This window comes from Thalassophryne amazonica, chromosome 3, assembly GCF_902500255.1.
Source record: "Thalassophryne amazonica chromosome 3, fThaAma1.1, whole genome shotgun sequence".
Lineage (NCBI taxonomy): Eukaryota > Metazoa > Chordata > Actinopteri > Batrachoidiformes > Batrachoididae > Thalassophryne > Thalassophryne amazonica.
The window spans coordinates 83,205,902-83,224,139 of record NC_047105.1 but is presented as its reverse complement, the minus strand read 5'-3'; the positions used below and the strand labels follow the sequence as shown (position 1 = coordinate 83,224,139).

The 18,238-nt window shown below is 40.9% G+C and overlaps 1 protein-coding gene across 3 annotated transcripts in view; it reads left to right on the top strand.

The window, feature by feature from the left end:
* The window catches only part of mapk14b (mitogen-activated protein kinase 14b), a 94,255-nt gene that overhangs the window by 31,842 nt on the left and 44,175 nt on the right, over positions 1 to 18,238 (top strand). The gene's annotated exons all lie outside the window — the stretch shown is intronic.

Here is an 18,238-nt window from a genome sequence, read left to right as displayed (position 1 = left end):
ATCTAATTTTGGCTGAATCCTACTTTTTTCACCAAAATATAGTGAATTATCATCTTGAGTACGCAACTAGCAAACCCGCTCCTCCTGGTTTTGTATTTACGCCCGGTAACATGTAACGCGATTGGTCAATTGGCACCATCTTCTGAAAAGTTTTTTATTTTTTCTATTTTTTTATTTTTTTTTTTTTTTTTGCGTCCTTGCTCTCGGCCGAGACGGTCGCATTTTTCTCTTTTCCCTCCCTCCTAATCTTTCCTGCTTCTGTGGCGTGTTGTCTGTGAGGCTGCCAGCTTTGCTCTTCTGGAAACAGCAAAAATGGATCTGTTAAAGTGGTTTCTGAACGCAGTTGACACTATTTTTTCTACAAGACGCTCGGGAGCGGAGGACCCGACCTGTCCTGCCGGGACACGTGATGGGTTACGTGACGGACAGTTGGAGGAAATGGCAGGTTATGTGCCTTTACACGCTGTCTGTGGAGGACGTCGAAGATGTGTATATATTTGGCATGGTGGTGACCGGGTTCCTGCTGTGTAGAGCGGGCATAGCGCTAGGTTACCGGAAAATTAAGAAAGTGGAAGCGGCAATAATTGGCCCATCCAAGCTGCCCCACTTGATTGATTCGATTCAAAGGGCAGTGTCAGCTCAGTCGGCGGGTGTTAACCGCGCGTTGGAAACCATTTCTGGTAAGATGGCTACACTGGAAAACCCCATTGATCGTCAGTAATGACCACATCTCCTCTCCTAATTCAGATGTATTGGAAGCCACTCTGTCTCAGACTGTGGAATCTTTCAGGCGTCTGCTAATCTGGATTTTCATTCGGCTTCCCAAAACACAGCTGCACTTCAAGGCCACTGTGATAAAAACCTCCTGGAGAAGAACAACGCTCATGCCTCACCCCCCGGTCTTCCCCCGCTCTCAGCTTCTCCAGCTCTGACATTGACTGTGGACAGTGGACTGTTCAGGGCTGGGCCCTTCCTCCCTCCAGCACGGACGTGCAAGGCCGTTGATGGCGCCTAAAGGCGGCCTCCGGGTGTTCTGTCTGATAACTGGACTCTTACAAATCTCGGTCGTCGTCTCTCGTCCTGTTGTTGTGTGTGATCATTGTTCATTGTGCTGATGGGTTTTTTCCTGCATTGCTGCTGCATGATTCAGTGCAGCAGCAATGAAGGTTTTTCTTTCCCAAGTCTTACCTTGTGTGTGTTTTTTATATGTGTTCATGTACCGGGCCGGCTTATGTGTGTTGTTGTGTGTGTCGTTTGTCGTCATGAGGCCGGTCATGGTTTGCTCAGCCTTGCTGTTGACCTAAGGCAGGACATACATCTGGAGCTAGTCCCCGGGCGCCTAAAGGTGACTTCTGCTCCTAACTGGCAATTAGGATGGGTTAAATGCAGTAAACACATTTCATTGTGCAGGGAACATGTTCCTTTGTGCATATGACAATAAAATTCCTTTGAATCCTTGAATTCTTTTGAATCCTTGAATCCTTATAGCATATCAAATTCAGAAATATGTTTAATGTTAATGCATTTTTATATAAAGCACGGGTAATGGATATTAATTTTAGCCATGTCATTGTATATTTCATGTCACTTTAATTAAGGTCTAGTAAGTTGTATTGTGTGTATGTTATCATAAATGTTCATAGAGCAATTTGTGACATTCATGAGACTCAAGTAAATGATGATAAAAGGTGATAGCATGTCATATCACTGCAATGCTCTGGCATGCTGTACACAGCAGGTACACTTTAATTGAAAAATGGCACAAGGCGCACGCTGGCCCGTTCGGATTGTAATTAAAGTTCATCCTAGCCAGCCTACTACGTAGTAAGTAAAGTGTGATACTTGCTACCTGACCTGAGTACCACGTGAACTGCACAAAAAGGGGCTTCAGTGAGCGGATCGTGATTTAATATATATAAGGCTGACTCTGTGTGTGTGTGTGTGTGTGTGTGTGTGTGTGTGTGTGTGTGTGTGTGTGTGTGTGTGTGTGTGTGTGTGTGTGTGTGTGTGTGTTCGTTCGCTCACGTATGCTTTCAACCTAACGACCCCAGTGACCTCCCCCTTGGTGCCCCTAGTCACCATAAAACTGGAGGATGGGAGTGGAGGGGAAGGGGTGGGGGCGGTTTGGGTCCACAGATCCCATCTGTTTCATGACCATTACAGAAGAAGACACCCACTCCCACTTCTGGACGGAGCTGCACCTCAGACAGAGAGTAAAAAAACAGAATCAGGTGGCAGAATAATTTGTATAATTTGTCAGCATTAAGCAACAAGAAAAACAGAAGAAATACTCAGGTGATCGCCGGCCACTAGCTCTAAGCGTCACTAAAAGACCCAGACTTCAGATAAAGTTGAGGCCACTGCCCCCTCTATTTACTAATAAAATGAATTTAAAAGGGTAGACAGCACAGTACCATACTATGCCAGTATGCTAGCCATACGAAAGGGAAAATAAGTGCATCCTGAGTCTGGACTTGAAAGCCTCTTCGGAATCTGTTTTATTGATGCGGGGAGTAATAATTAGTAAACAGAGCGGGCTGCGGCCTCAACTTTATCTAAAGTCTGGGTCTTCTAGTGAAGCTTAGGGCTAGTGGCCAGCGATGTGAGTAGTGTGAACCAGGTCCAAAATGTTATCCCCTCCTTGTTGGGAAATCAATATGCTGGTGTAGTTTTGGAAGGACAGTCTTGAGATCAGCATAATTAAAATCCCCAGCAAGGATGGTGAAACCGTCTGGGTGTGCCGTCTGTTCACTGACAGCTTGGGTACAGTTCACTAGTATTTCTTCTGTTTTTCTTGTTGCTTAATGCTGACAAATTATACCTTATTTGTAGTCTTTCTGCCATATGATTCTTTTTTTTCTCTGTTTGAGGTGCAGCTCCATCCAGAAGTGGGAGTGGGTGTCTTCTTCTGCAAGCCTCCCGTCCTGTACACCAACATGGACTCCAAAAATTTCCTGTATATTTGTATTGTCAATTGTGTCGATAGCATGGCCCAAGCAAAGGGTCACCCCTTTGAGTCTGGTCTGCTTGAGGTTTCTTCCTCAAAATATCAGAGAAAGTTTTTCCTTGCCACTGTTGCCTGTGTGCTTGCTCTAGAGGTTGGTAAGGTTAGACATTACTTGTGTGAAGCGCCTTGATGTAGCTATGTTGTGATTTGGCACTACATAGACTGAAATAAATTGAAATTAAAAACAAAACAGCTTTTGAACAGAAGTAAAAATAATATCATGAAAAATAACAGGAAATCAGCAGAAACAAACTGGAAGGTCATTTACTTCCAGAGGTTGCCAGATGTCATACAGATTTTTGCAGTTAAGCGTTTTAAATACTCACCCAAAATTCACACCACGGAACTATTTTCAAATTTAAATATCAAAAGACAGAAGAGCCCTGCTGCTGAGGGAATCCTGGGAGTCCTTCTGATCGAGCCTCAGCCTGTTGATGGTGTGAGACCGGTAACGCCCCCTGTCGCACTGGGGCCAGGCCTTCCCGGAGTTGGGTTGTTTGTGAATGTAGATGGGTGGTAAACGCCATCTAATTAGCTAAACACCCTGTCACACAGCATACGATTCCTGAATGAAGGGAAAAAGTAAAAAGTCACAAATTGTTGAGAAGAGGTGGACGAACAAGCATTATAACCGAATAGCCTGTGAATCAAGAGCGCAAAAGGGACGAAAGAGGAACAAAATGAAACCGACGCGAACATTGATCTCGGCGCTTTAAATGAAACGCTCCTGGAGCCGCTGCTGGAGCAGTGTGTGTCTGCATCTCTGCATTCCAGGACTTGGCACTGGGTCGGAGCTCATAGCACCCGAGTCCTGGAGAAACTGCAAACAGAAGCGCCTGATCCGACCCACTGTGGAGATCTGCGCACACGTTGGTGGGTCCACCTGCTCTGGTTCCTCGTCCAGAACAAGAGGGATTATCTCCTTGATCATCAGAATCCTCACTGTCTGGTTCAGACTCTGACGACGCGCTGTGCGTTCCGTCTTGCTCCAATTAAAAAAACAAAAAACGGAAGTGCTAAACATTCATAAGATGCCTCATTTTTCCAAAAAAAAAAAAAAAAACACCACCACACTAACCACACAAGCTAAATACACCACCAAAATTATACACAGTGCAAACACGCCAAATGTTTAGAGTTCTTCTGTGTCCCAAAAAGTAGAAAATATTGCCATTTAAACTCCAAAGCAAACTTAAGATATATATATATGTGTGTGTATATGCGCAGGGTCCCCCCCCCCCCCCCCAAAAAAAACCCCTGGTGTTTCTGATCGCCGACACTGCGGCTCTATGATCAGTTGATCACACGCACGCATATGGATTCGATTACCAGTTCTGATCACACACGTACAGGCACGCGCTTCACCTTCTCTCCACCCGATTCACTCTGGATGAATGCAGTCAGTGTTTGGATGTATTATAACGCACGTACACACCTGCACAAAAGGACTGCCTCGTATATGATTTAGTGACTCAAACGACTCAAACACTGGGTTTTCTGTTTTCATATGTCTCACACCTGTGGATCAAAGCTGTTCACATGCGAATGTCCACTGCTGCTGGAACTTTTTCCATACCTGATGGCTCAAAGTCTTGCTTCTGTAAACTGCCACCTGGTTTGTACAAACGGAGGCGCAGTTTGCTCTGAGAGATTACAGCAGACAACACGAAATAGCTCCATGGAAACAAACGAAGCTGATTTCGCTACTGCGAACAAATACACAGCCATCAACGATCGTGTTGGCCGTCGGCAGCTACACGGAAACAAGGCTGATTGCATTCCTGCAAACCCCCCCCCCCCCCCCCCCCCCCCCCCCTCGCTGTGAACAAATATGCAGCAATCAAGGATCACTTCCTCAAAACCATTGAACTGTCAGACTGAAAAGGCCAGCAGGCTCTTGTCTCTCTGCATGGGCTGGGGGACAGCAAGCCCTTCAGAGTTCTTGGACAGAATTCTGCAGCTCCTCTCTCCTCAGGTGCATATAGCGCTGGAACAACACCACGATCATGGACTGCTGTACGCTGGTGGAGGGGCTGACAAATTCTTCCTGGCTGGCCAGCACCACCACATGATCGCGGCAGCACTCGCCACATCACACGCAGCAGCAGAAGCCCCACACCACACACCAGCTCCACCGTGGAGGAAGCAGCGGCATCTCTCCTCCACAAAAGTGCTCACAAACCGGCTTCTCTACTGTGTGAAAAAATTCAGTTGGTCGAACGAAGTCAAACCAAACGCCAACATTACAAAAACTAAGCAAACAATAAAAAAAATGTGAAGAACTACAGCAAAATAAAATACGGATGAATTGAGGTATTTTTGAATTACTCAAAAGTTTTAAGAGCACAAACGAAAAATTTTACGGCACAAAGCAGCACAAACGTACCACAAACGAACAACAGTGCTATTTTAATATTTTGAAGTGGGGGTGGGGGGCATTTTACACAGGTTTGGTTGGGTAGTGGTTGTTGTTGTTGTCCACTGGGTCAACAAGATAGCTGTAGAGGAAATGCCAACTTTAGTGTGTGCATGTGTTTGCAGTTTGCACCTTCCATTTTTTTTAGATGACACGCAGACAGGAAAAGAAACTGCAGCATGAAGCACTGTAATGGTGGTGGGGGTGGGGGGGGGTTGTCAGTAACAATATTACAACATGCTGACACTCCGGCTCTGTAGTATTAATTTCCACAATGCATTGAAGCATAATCAGTAGGCAAATTGCCATTATCCTCCAAATTGTCCAGTTCAAGGTAACAAACTGAAAATATGATCAGTTGAAACAAATGTATTTAAAAAAAAAAAATACTCAAGTAGTAATGAGGTGATTTTGTTTTTCAGACAATTTAAAAATGAAAACGTCTTTATTATGGGTCGCATGACATACAGAAAGTCATACGACACTTATAATACATGACATAATATGTGTGGATGGAGTAAGAGATGGAGCACTTGTTAAACCTTGTAAGGGATAATGTTACAACAATGTTGGATTTTTTTGTTGTTGTTGTTGGGGGAAAGGTAATATTTAGCTGGACTTGCCCATCTGTCATTGTGACTATTGGAATTACAGTTCTCACAAGAGGACAGTACCCAGCATTTACATCCCATCACTCTATGGAAATGTTGACAGTTTGCGATAGTGTTTGTGTGTTTTGCTGACATTCCAAAAATATCGCTTAATGTGTTTGCGTCGAACTGAAATCGAAACCCAGCTACTCAAACCCGCTGCTGTCCCCTTCATACTCTGAGGGAAAACACCTGTCTAATTTTAAGTAAGATATGAAATGCCATGAATCTATTTAAATGTGATATAAAACAAATATTGAACAGTTTCCTTTCATGCAGTGGAAAGAATAATTTCATGTTGTCAGATGGAATGTACCATTCATTGAAACCAAGCTGAGTTGAATGGTACATTCATCTTTCACCTCATGCCAATATTCTTACCATTGCACTCAAACATTTATTATTTATATATTATGCATTTATAATAATTCACATCTGTACAGGAGTCGGGTGCATATTGCATACAGTTTATTAGAGAGATGGTTCCTAATTGATTATTAACAAATTGTAAGAATACATGAAAATTCAGTAAGGTATGCCTTCTAGAATATATTCCATTTCTAAGGTAGAACTCTACTAGTGTATACTAAGGTATATCTAAAAAAGGAAGAGTAGAGTAGAGTAAAGTAGAGCCACTTAGGTGCCTGGTCTTGAGAACCAGGGATTGTAGGTTGAAAAGCTTTTTTATTTCATGGGAACTCTCCCTACCCACCCAAGCTGCTCAAAAAAATGGACATATCATAATAATATATCATAAGACATATAATAAGAAAATAGAATTCATGTATATGTGATATTTATATAAGGGTAATAAACAACATGTACAGGAAATATGATTATATAATATTATCTATCAATCAATCAATTTTTTTTTTATATAGCGCCAAATCACAACAAACAGTTGCCCCAAGGCGCTTTATATTGTAAGGCAAGGCCATACAATAATGATGTAAAACCCCAACGGTCAAAACGACCCCCTGTGAGCAAGCACTTGGCTACAGTGGGAAGGAAAAACTCCCTTTTAACAGGAAGAAACCTCCAGCAGAACCAGGCTCAGGGAGGGGCAGTCTTCTGCTGGGACTGGTTGGGGCTGAGGGAGAGAACCAGGAAAAAGACATGCTGTGGAGGGGAGCAGAGATCGATCACTAATGATTAAATGCAGAGTGGTGCATACAGAGCAAAAAGAGAAAGAAACAGTGCATCATGGGAACCCCCCAGCAGTCTACGTCTATAGCAGCATAACTAAGGGATGGTTCAGGGTCACCTGATCCAGCCCTAACTATAAGCTTTAGCAAAAAGGAAAGTTTTAAGCCTAATCTTAAAAGTAGAGAGGGTGTCTGTCTCCCTGATCTGAATTGGGAGCTGGTTCCACAGGAGAGGAGCCTGAAAGCTGAAGGCTCTGCCTCCCATTCTACTCTTACAAACCCTAGGAACTACAAGTAAGCCTGCAGTCTGAGAGCGAAGCGCTCTATTGGGGTGATATGGTACTACGAGGTCCCTAAGATAAGATGGGACCTGATTATTCAAAACCTTATAAGTAAGAAGAAGAATTTTAAATTCTATTCTAGAATTAACAGGAAGCCAATGAAGAGAGGCCAATATGGGTGAGATATGCTCTCTCCTTCTAGTCCCCGTCAGCACTCTAGCTGCAGCATTTTGAATTAACTGAAGGCTTTTTAGGGAACTTTTAGGACAACCTGATAATAATGAATTACAATAGTCCAGCCTAGAGGAAATAAATGCATGAATTAGTTTTTCAGCATCACTCTGAGACAAGACCTTTCTGATTTTAGAGATATTGCGTAAATGCAAAAAAGCAGTCCTACATATTTGTTTAATATGCGCTTTGAATGACATATCCTGATCAAAAATGACTCCAAGATTTCTCACAGTATTACTAGAGGTCAGGGTAATGCCATCCACAGTAAGGATCTGGTTAGACACCATGTTTCTAAGATTTGTGGGGCCAAGTACAATAACTTCAGTTTTATCTGAGTTTAAAAGCAGGAAATTAGAGGTCATCCATGTCTTTATGTCTGTAAGACAATCCTGCAGTTTAGCTAATTGGTGTGTGTCGTCTGGCTTCATGGATAGATAAAGCTGGGTATCATCTGCGTAACAATGAAAATTTAAGCAATACCGTCTAATAATACTGCCTAAGGGAAGCATATATAAAGTGAATAAAATTGGTCCTAGCACAGAACCTTGTGGAACTCCATAATTAACTTTAGTCTGTGAAGAAGATTCCCCATTTACATGAACAAATTGTAATCTATTAGACAAATATGATTCAAGCCACCGCAGCGCAGTGCCTTTAATACCTATGGCATGCTCTAATCTCTGTAATAAAATTTTATGGTCAACAGTATCAAAAGCAGCACTGAGGTCTAACAGAACAAGCACAGAGATGAGTCCACTGTCCGAGGCCATAAGAAGATCATTTGTAACCTTCACTAATGCTGTTTCTGTACTATGATGAATTCTAAAACCTGACTGAAACTCTTCAAATAGACCATTCCTCTGCAGATGATCAGTTAGCTGTTTTACAACTACCCTTTCAAGAATTTTTGAGAGAAAAGGAAGGTTGGAGATTGGCCTATAATTAGCTAAGATAGCTGGGTCAAGTGATGGCTTTTTAAGTAATGGTTTAATTACTGCCACCTTAAAAGCCTGTGGTACATAGCCAACTAACAAAGATAGATTGATCATATTTAAGGTCGAAGCATTAAATAATGGTAGGGCTTCCTTGAGCAGCCTGGTAGGAATGGGGTCTAATAAACATGTTGATGGTTTGGATGAAGTAACTAATGAAAATAACTCAGACAGAACAATCGGAGAGAAAGAGTCTAACCAAATACCGGCATCACTGAAAGCAGCCAAAGATAACGATACGTCTTTGGGATGGTTATGAGTAATTTTTTCTCTAATAGTTAAAATTTTGTTAGCAAAGAAAGTCATGAACTCATTACTAGTTAAAGTTAATGGAATACTCAGCTCAATAGAGCTCTGACTCTTTGTCAGCCTGGCTACAGTGCTGAAAAGAAACCTGGGGTTGTTCTTATTTTCTTCAATTAGTGATGAGTAGAAAGATGTCCTAGCTTTACGGAGGGCTTTTTTATAGAGCAACAGACTCTTTTTCCAGGCTAAGTGAAGATCTTCTAAATTAGTGAGACGCCATTTCCTCTCCAACTTACGGGTTATCTGCTTTAAGCTACGAGTTTGAGAGTTATACCATGGAGTCAGACACTTCTGATTTAAAGCTCTCTTTTTCAGAGGAGCTACAGCATCCAAAGCTGTCTTCAATGAGGATGTAAAACTATTGACGAGATACTCTATCTCCCTTACAGAGTTTAGGTAGCTACTCTGCACTGTGTTGTTATATGGCATTAGAGAACATAAAGAAGGAATCATATCCTTAAACCTAGTTACAGCGCTTTCTGAAAGACTTCTAGTGTAATGAAACTTATTCCCTACTGCTGGGTAGTCCATCAGAGTAAATGTAAATGTTATTAAAAAATGATCAGACAGAAGGGAGTTTTCAGGGAATACTGTTAAGTCTTCTATTTCCATACCATAAGTCAGAACAAGATCTAAGATATGATTAAAGTGGTGGGTGGACTCATTTACTTTTTGAGCAAAGCCAATAGAGTCTAATAATAGATTAAATGCAGTGTTGAGGCTGTCATTCTCAGCATCTGTGTGGATGTTAAAATCGCCCACTATAATTATCTTATCTGAGCTAAGCACTAAGTCAGACAAAAGGTCTGAAAATTCACAGAGAAACTCACAGTAACGACCAGGTGGACGATAGATAATAACAAATAAAACTGGTTTTTGGGACTTCCAATTTGGATGGACAAGACTAAGAGACAAGCTTTCAAATGAATTAAAGCTCTGTCTGGGTTTTTGATTAATTAATAAGCTGGAATGGAAGATTGCTGCTAATCCACCGCCCCGGCCCATGCTACGAGCATTCTGACAGTTAGTGTGACTCGGGGGTGTTGACTCATTTAAACTAACATATTCATCCTGCTGTAACCAGGTTTCTGTTAGGCAGAATAAATCAATATGTTGATCAATTATTATATCATTTACCAACAGGGACTTAGAAGAGAGAGACCTAATGTTTAATAGACCACATTTAACTGTTTTAGTCTGTGGTGCAGTTGAAGGTGCTATATTATTTTTTCTTTTTGAATTTTTATGCTTAAATAGATTTTTGCTGGTTATTGGTAGTCTGGGAGCAGGCACCGTCTCTACGGGGATGGGGTAATGAGGGGATGGCAGGGGGAGAGAAGCTGCAGAGAGGTGTGTAAGACTACAACTCTGCTTCCTGGTCCCAACCCTGGATAGTCACGGTTTGGAGGATTTAAGAAAATTAGCCAGATTTCTAGAAATGAGAGCTGCTCCATCCAAAGTGGGATGGATGCCGTCTCTCCTAACAAGACCAGGTTTTCCCCAGAAGCTTTGCCAATTATCTATGAAGCCAACCTCATTTTTTGGACACCACTCAGACAGCCAGCAATTCAAGGAGAACATGCGGCTAAACATGTCACTCCCGGTCCGATTGGGGAGGGGCCCAGAGAAAACTACAGAGTCCGACATTGTTTTTGCAAAGTTACACACCGATTTAATGTTAATTTTAGTGACCTCCGATTGGCGTAACCGGGTGTCATTACTGCCGACGTGAATTACAATCTTACCAAATTTACGCTTAGCCTTAACCACCAGTTTCAAATTTCCTTCAATGTCGCCTGCTCTGGCCCCTGGAAGACAATTGACTATGGTTGCTGGTGTCGCTAACTTCACATTTCTCAAAACAGAGTCGCCAATAACCAGAGTTTGATCCTCGGCGGGTGTGTCGTCGAGTGGGGAAAAACGGTTAGAAATGTGAACGGGTTGGCGGTGTACACAGGGCTTCTGTTTAGGGCTACGCTTCCTCCTCACAGTCACCCAGTCAGCCTGCTTTCCCGGCTGCTCGGGATCTGCCAGAGGGGAACTAACGGCGGCTAAGCTACCTTGGTCCGCACCGACTACAGGGGCCTGGCTAGCTGTAGAATTTTCCACGGTGCGGAGCCGAGTCTCCAATTCGCCCAGCCTGGCCTCCAAAGCTACTATTATAGGAGTAAGCTTCTAAAACCTAAATATTAATGCTAAAATATTGATACAGGAGAAGATTGTAGTATTGTAGTATACATATTAGTTTGTAGACTAGTAGTAAAATTAAATTATAGCTAGTAGGCTAAGCTTTAAATATGGTTATATTATTATAGAAACAGAAGCTATGATGTAATATGTTTGAAGTATATCAGTCACTGGCAATACACCTAAACCAAACCATATCAAAAACGATTCACGTGTCTACAAGCTTCATGTCTCATGCCAGACCTTAATAAAATGAGCACATATTCACTATGTACACAAAGGTGTTTGTCTGGATCTTGTTTATGCAGGCCCTTATTTCAGCGCTGGAACATCTTGCATACTACAGCTGTGGAACTGGAGTCAAATGAATTGTTGGAACTGGCAAAATGCTTTGGTGCATGTATTTGAGAACCACTCTTACAGAGCACCAGGATTATGTGGGATTGTTGAAACTCAGTGCCTCTATCACTGCGCCAAATGCAGGGATTTCAGTCTTCATGGTGTATAATGATGTTTGACATTCTGTCAAAAAACACTATAAAATAATTCCGGTTATTATGGTAAGTCAAGTTTACTGAAAATATTGTGATCAGGTTTTGCTTCAGCTTTGTTTGTCACCTGTGTGCTTGCTCAGGGGAGTTGGTAAGGTTAGTGATTTGGCATTATTTGAATTGAATGAATCAAAAATCATCAGTTGTACATACAACCTTGTGATTCCCTGCTTATAGGAGAGATTCTGTTTTCCTCACGCTGTTGCCAGGAGACTCCCTGGATTTGATCTTTGGAAAGCCCGAGTGGGCCAATCAGCTCTTTGTTGTGGCTGTGGCTCTCCAATGAGCTGTGTGTTTAGACTTTGTGTGGGTGGGTTGCTTCTGTGTTTTTACTAGCCCACCACCCGCCTCTCCGGGGGGGGCAGAGCAGACCTGGCACTCATAGCTACACTTTGCAAGTATACATGTGCCTTTCATATTTGTTCCCCCATTTTATAAATGAAATTTCTGCTCTGTATACATGCCCAATTTTACTCTTTGTTTTTGTGCAACTTCAAATTTGTGGTTTTTTTTTTGTTTTGTTTTTTTTAATCCACTGAAAAATATAAAATCTCCATTGAATAATGTGTGCTGAAATTAAGACATATCCTTTTTAAATTGTGAATAATTCACAAAATCAGTAAATAAATTTAAAACAAACACAGTTGTCAGTAACTTATTCTTGTGGCAGTTATACATTCAATTTCCATCAGTTAAATCAGGAAAAATGGTGGATATGCCAGGGATTGATATTTATATTTGTTAACACTGTGTATGGACCTGCATGGCAGCCTTGAGCCATAACAATGTGGTACATGGTATTGAACACATGCATGGACACATTTCAGTGTGGCTTTGCACATTCTCTCTCCCTGAATGGTATTACACACACACACACACTCAGAACATGCCCATTGTATACATATAGTTGCACAAGAGCTGCTTTCTGCACATCAGAATAGCACATTCAATTATTTTGAGCAATAGATATAAATGGGTGCATTAATTTGATCATTGTTTTTGTGGTGGTGTAAATACATGTGCATTCACAGATCAGAATGATTCCATTCAGATCGGAACCCTTCATTTTACCATAGTGATTGACTGGGGGGGGGGGGCAATCCAAAACCTTCCCAATGTTAGTTTGTGAGCTATTCCTGTTATATGCCTCCTTAGTGAGGCTAGAGTATTTGTTCTCCAAACATAGCAGCTCTCTATTTCTTGATTAAGGTCATTTTTAAATATCTATATTATATTAGCCAAGTTGCTTCTGTGAGTGTGTGTGTATGGCTTCGATCATGTAAAAACCGGGGAGAGCTGACATTTGCCGTTTGGTATGCTTATGTATTTGGGTCAAAGATGAACGCTGCAAAAACGGAAAGTCGATAGGGACAAATATTGGCTATTTTAGCTAACCCATGGGTTAAAGTTCTCCGTCACCACGATGGATTCCTGTCATTTGGAAAATTTAACAACACATATGTAGGGCTGCAGCTATCGAATATTTTTGGAATCGAGTAAATCTGAAAAAATTTTTTTTTTTTTTTTTTTTTTTGGGAATAGTTAAACATGATTAAAGTGCGCTTCCTTTCGCTTCATCTGCGGAGGTGGAGAGCAGCCAGTGGAGCAAACCGCGTTTTAAAAAATATATATAAACACACTGCTTCACTTTAAATGCATAATAAGTCAGTTTCAGACAATCAGCACAGACCCTTTCTCTTAAAAGGCTTTATTTTACCCAGCATGTGGCTTTGTAAACATCGCCTGCTACATTGATTAGTGCTTACATTAGTTATGGGCATGCTCTACGGTCGTCTTCTCGGTTTTTTTGTGGGAGCGTTACAGTGCCACCTCCAGGCCTGGTATATGTACTACAGCTTTACACGAAGCTTCGAGGCAAAGAATTTGCCTCGAACATTTTTTGTAATCGAATTGCGCTGCGTCCCTCTCTAACAACTAATGCAGCCAAAACGTATCTCTTTTGCATGGTTTTCCCACATATTGACTACTGTTTCACTAACTGGACATTTGCAGCCACCTCGGTATTAAAATCCATAGAGCAGTTGTATAATAGAGCAGTTAAGATATATGATAGACAATCTGATTCTTATCATCACTGTAAGGTTCTGGAAAAGCATACGTTTCTAGACTTTGAAAATCTGAAGGTATTCAAATATGCCTGCTTCATATGTAAATGTTTACATGGACCAGCACCAACTCCTGTTAAAGAATTCATCCACATAAAAAGATTCACAGGGTATGGTACAAGAGCGGACACAAGAGGTAACTGTGAGATTACCCATAGAAGGACCACCTTTGGTCAGAACGTATTATCCATAAAAGGTGAGCAAGCTTGGAACAACCTGCCAGTCACAATCAGGGAGAGCACCACTTTCACTACCTTCAAAGGACAGTTGAAAGCTTGGTTACTGGCAAATCAGACATGCAACCATCTGTAGCCTAACTGTGGAGGCACCACTCGAGTTTTTTTTTTTTTTTGTTATATGTACACAATGTCCTTGTGTACTTTATGTTATTAAACGGTTTAGTAGTCTTTACACAATAAACTTGTGTAGGACACCCTGTGCAAGATTTACACTTGTGCATGTGCAAATGAGTGTATTGGGCAACGTGCAGTACAACCCAGTATTGTAATACGCAATTCAACCAGGCACTGAAGCACTTTGCACGTAGCACTTGTCACTTTAATGCAGTACTTTTGCACCTCAATCACCCATCATCATCATCATCATAAAACTCTTTTGGTTCCTCTACCTGTCGGCTGCTTATTAACGATCAATTGTTGCAACTTTGAATTTGTAAATATTTGTATGTATATTCTGTTTTAATTGTTTTCTGTCATGGTTGATTTGTTTTGGTATGTTGTGTGTTCTTAGTCTGTTTCTATGTTACTGGGGCTACGGATGGAATTAGCATCCTGCTGTAACCCGGCATATTTACATGTAACTATGTTCATTAATATGCATTGTCTCATTTCAAATAAACGTGACGTGAATTATTCAAATTACTCGATTAATCGTTTCAACCCTACACACATGCGCACGCACGTGGTGTCATGCATGTTTTGGGCCGAAATATGATACTCTCACTGTCAAAGCAACATCCCATTCTGTGCTAATCATAGCAGCAGCAATGTCAGCGTGGATGGCGCTGCACCGCGGAGGAAGGGACTGTGTGAATTTTCACTCCTCTCCACTCTGCTCCTCCCTGTCTTCGTGGGAACATTGGCAGACCTTCCCCAAGTTGAAGCAGGGTGTGGCTTTGCTTTGAACCAATGAAGCATTGATCCAACTCACTGCTTCCTTGGTTCTTTGTTTTATTTTGCTTTATCTTAATTTTCCCCCACTAAAACCCTAAAGAGCATATGTCTGTGAGTACCTTTGTGTTAAACCAGCCTGTTATGGTCTTCTGAAACTATTGATAGATGTATTTTATAACTTAAAAACTGGACCAATGCTAACGCTTTAGCATATCTATGGCATTTTCAATGTTAAAGTTAGCATTAAGCCGTTTGTGTGCATTTGTTTTCTGTATAATAATTAATGGCTCAGTGTTTGCTGTCGTAAAATAGTCAAATGTATTACGAATTGTTTTTTATTTTTATTTATATATTAATAATAATAATGGCAATAACAACAACAATAATAGTAAAGAAGCTTGAATCTTCGACTGGACTGAGTTGCTTGACGCGAGGGCACTTCGCTTCTAATCGCAGAAGCTTCCTCAGCAAAAATTCTTGCTCTGGTAGTCTGACTTCTGTCTTGACTCTTGTAGAGAAGAATAACAGAAGCCAGCAAAAGGAGAAAGCTGGGGAAGCTTCTGTGATTAGAAGCGAAATGTCCTCACGTCAAGCAACGCAGTCCAGTCGAAGATTCAAGCTTCTTTACTATGGAAACCACCTGGACAACTGAGAGCCTTCACAGAAACAAGAACAATAATAGCAATAATAACTAATAATGCTACAATGCAATTTTATAGAAACAGACAAAAACAACCTGATAAAACAAAACACAACAGAAAAGCTAAAACCAACTAACAATGAACATGAATAAATAAATATAGAAATAACTGTTTCCTGTGAACACCCAGTGACTCTTACACCTCCACATCATCCCTGTTTTATTTAAGTTTAATGACCATTTGTTTTGGTCAAACCACATCTAAGCTGTGTTTTTACACAAGAAAAAAAATAAAATCCAGTAAACTGCACATTTGTGTCTTTTTTCTTGAAAATATCTTATTAAAGATCACATATTACACTTTAGTCAGGCCTTTAAAATACTTTTGTGGACTCTTGATGTAATATGTCATCAGTGGTTGAGATAGTTGCTGTAGGCATCTAAAAATGCTCATAATCGGGTTAAGCTTGATGGAAATCTCTTTGTGGTGTGTCGGTGATGTATGTATGTGCAAAATAAAACAAAACACTACTCCAGGTATGTTTTTGACGAGAATATAACATAACTTTGTTACAAGCTCAAACGTTGATGTTGCGCGATAAGGCCTTTTAATAATAACCGACTTAAAGAAATAATGGCAAAACTCACAAGTAAGTATTAAAAAAAAAAAAAAAAAAAACGATTAATTGAAAAAATAATCGATTAATCAGTTACTAAAATAATCGTTAGTTGCAGCCCTAGTTTGTTTTACGAGTGAGAGCATTTTACCGATTAAATGTGAATAAACCAGTTTTGAGTTTCTCAGTGTGCATGCGTTTTCAAAACTGGTGATAGTGTTACTTTGTGCACAGCAGAACAATGTTATCAGTTGCTTTAGGCCCTAATTTTGTATTTTATTGACTGTACAGCCAGTGACACAGCAATCTTTTGGCGCATTTACTGGATTAGAACCAATCAAAATACTACAGAAGACAAAGAATTTTTACTTGACAGTTTGAAGTGAGTTTTCTTTGTTTCAGGGGGCTTCATACCCATTAAAACTCACTAGAATATACAAAATTTGACTTGCTCTTTTAAAAAATTTCTGTGGGAGCACGCCCAGACCCCCATAATCAATAATGTGTTTTTACTTCACAGTTTGAAGTGACTTTTATTTAAGAGGACTTCATACTCATTAAAATTGACCAGAATATACAAAATTTGACTTCCTCTTTTTAAAAATTTCTGGGGGAGCACCCCCAGACCACCCTGAATTAAGACTACACCCTGCCCCCCCCACCCTTTATGTACCTTTATGTTCAGGTTTTGCATTTCTTTATGCTCTCTCTCTCTCTCTCTCTCTCTCTCTCTCTCTCTCTCTCTCTCTCTCTCTCTCTCTCTCTCTCTCTCCCCCTCCCTTCCCCCCCCCCCCCCCCTCCTTAGAGGCTATTTAGAATAGATTTGTATGCTGTATAATGTGTTTATTGTATTTATTGAGGGGAAAAAAAAGTGTGTGCCCCCACGACGCCACATTTTAGGGAATTGCTGGCATTGATTTTTGCCAGGAAAAAAAATTTCAGTCAGATGATAATTTATTGCTTTAACCCATGAGCCAACCAAAAAACAATGGATGCAATGCTACAATGCCCCGTGGGAGTTCGGGGTTTTGAGGTTTTAAATGTTATTGTGGTTTATGTTATTTTAACAGTGTTGTTAGTGTTAATGATTTATTGTGTTTTTGTACCTCAGTGTTGCTCTTACCATCAGTGGCTTAAGTTTCATGCTGGTACCATGTGTGAAATGTGTAGTGGTTTAATGTCTTCAGCCACTGTCTGTGCTTGTCAAATTCAAAGCACCTGCTTACAGCAACTGTGCATGCGTGCAACTTCGATCAGGAACCAGAGCACAGCTGACATTTGCTGTTTGGTGTGCTTATATATTTTGGGTCAAGGATGGACAGCGCCAAAATGGAACATTGACTGGACTAATAGTTTTGCAGAAGCTACGAATATCAGCTAACATTGCTAATTACATTTTGGACTCGCACGCCTTTCCAGCAGGGGTCAGTAAATCATCTTTATATTAAAAGCATGAGTGTGAGTGCATATAATTGTAAATACGTTAAAAATACATGTATGACACAAGAAAGTGAAAACACTTATTTCCATTGTGGTCCACTTAAAAATCAAATGACAAAATAGAAGTAATAATAGTGATATAATAATTATCATGTGTATATGATAACACCAACCTAAACAATTTATAAATACATTAAGACAGTAAATTAACATTACGGAACACACTCGACTGTTCGGTGCGCAGAACTGTACGCAGATTACACAGTATGACTCTGCACAGTGCGATGATACACACGTGTATTTGTTTCCATAAGTCAGACATTTCAGTGAGCTGCTCTGCTCATGTCCATGGAATGTATGTACAGATTTTTTGCTCTGTGCAGGAGACAAGGCCAGCCCCTTCAGTGCCGGAGGTGTGGTCAGTCCCCTCATCCTGCTCTCCGTATCTCAGTTGAACAAAGAGGACAGAGAAACAGCTAGTTGAAGCAAGCAACCGCATTATCCAAAAACTTT